This window comes from Penaeus monodon, chromosome 24 (genome assembly GCF_015228065.2).
Source record: "Penaeus monodon isolate SGIC_2016 chromosome 24, NSTDA_Pmon_1, whole genome shotgun sequence".
NCBI classification, from domain to species: domain Eukaryota; kingdom Metazoa; phylum Arthropoda; class Malacostraca; order Decapoda; family Penaeidae; genus Penaeus; species Penaeus monodon.
In genome coordinates this window covers 8170636-8171126 of record NC_051409.1, presented here as the reverse complement: position 1 = coordinate 8171126, position 491 = coordinate 8170636, and the positions used below count along the sequence as shown (strand labels likewise).

The window sequence follows — 491 nt, the reverse complement described above, 5'->3', positions numbered from 1 at the left end:
AAGGATGAAAGTATTTTACTCATTAGTTAAATGCATTTAGTGCGCATTTGAAACACCAGCTAAATCAAATGAGAAAAAGAGAGAAAAAATTATTCATTGAAGATTCATACCGCACATTCAATTAATATTGTATTTTGACGCGTTAATCCAGGTCTTAATTAGAAGGATTTTTTTTTTTTTTGAGAGAGAGAATGAAAGATATACTTAAATAAGTAATCAGACAAAAAAAAAAATGTTATAGAGGCAATACTATATCCCTGTACTTCTGCTTCTGCAATCACGAAAGGGCGACTTATAAAGGTATAAAAAAAAATTGTACCCTATGTATGTGTATTGCTTTGAAAGCATGTCCAGGTCTGCCTGGAGTGGATGGGTCTTTAAATTGCTTGTTGGGATTAATGGCATAAACTTTCTATTACGGGACAACGTTTGTGAGGACGAATTACTGTGATGCATGTTGTAGGAAACATTTTCTTACTACCTTTCTCTTT

The 491-nt window shown here is 32.6% G+C and overlaps 1 protein-coding gene across 1 annotated transcript in view; it reads left to right on the top strand.

Annotated features, from left to right (window-relative positions):
• The window catches only part of LOC119588835 (MARCKS-related protein-like), a 9528-nt gene that overhangs the window by 7795 nt on the left and 1242 nt on the right, over positions 1 to 491 (top strand). The window lies entirely within an intron of this gene.